Here is a 273-nt window from a genome sequence, read left to right on the forward strand (position 1 = left end):
TTTGGACAGACTTTAGGTACCTACTATGTTCTATATTTTTTTCTAAATTTTCTGACAAAAAGCCAATTAAATAAAATCTATATTCATTACATGGTTAGTAAAAATGAAACTTTGAATTAGTGGTTAGTAGCCATAGGCATATTAAACTTTTTGTTTGCAAAATTTTATTAACAATATTAACTCTTTTTAATGACTTTAAATAATAACTTTAATATGTTGTACCACAGTACTAACATGCAAATAAACTGAAATGTTTTTATCTTTCTTGCTAAA

The sequence above is a fragment of the Dendroctonus ponderosae genome, unplaced genomic scaffold (genome assembly GCF_020466585.1).
Source record: "Dendroctonus ponderosae isolate FM_Combo_2020 unplaced genomic scaffold, Dpon_F_20191213v2 Dpon_F_20191213_1, whole genome shotgun sequence".
NCBI lineage: Eukaryota > Metazoa > Arthropoda > Insecta > Coleoptera > Curculionidae > Dendroctonus > Dendroctonus ponderosae.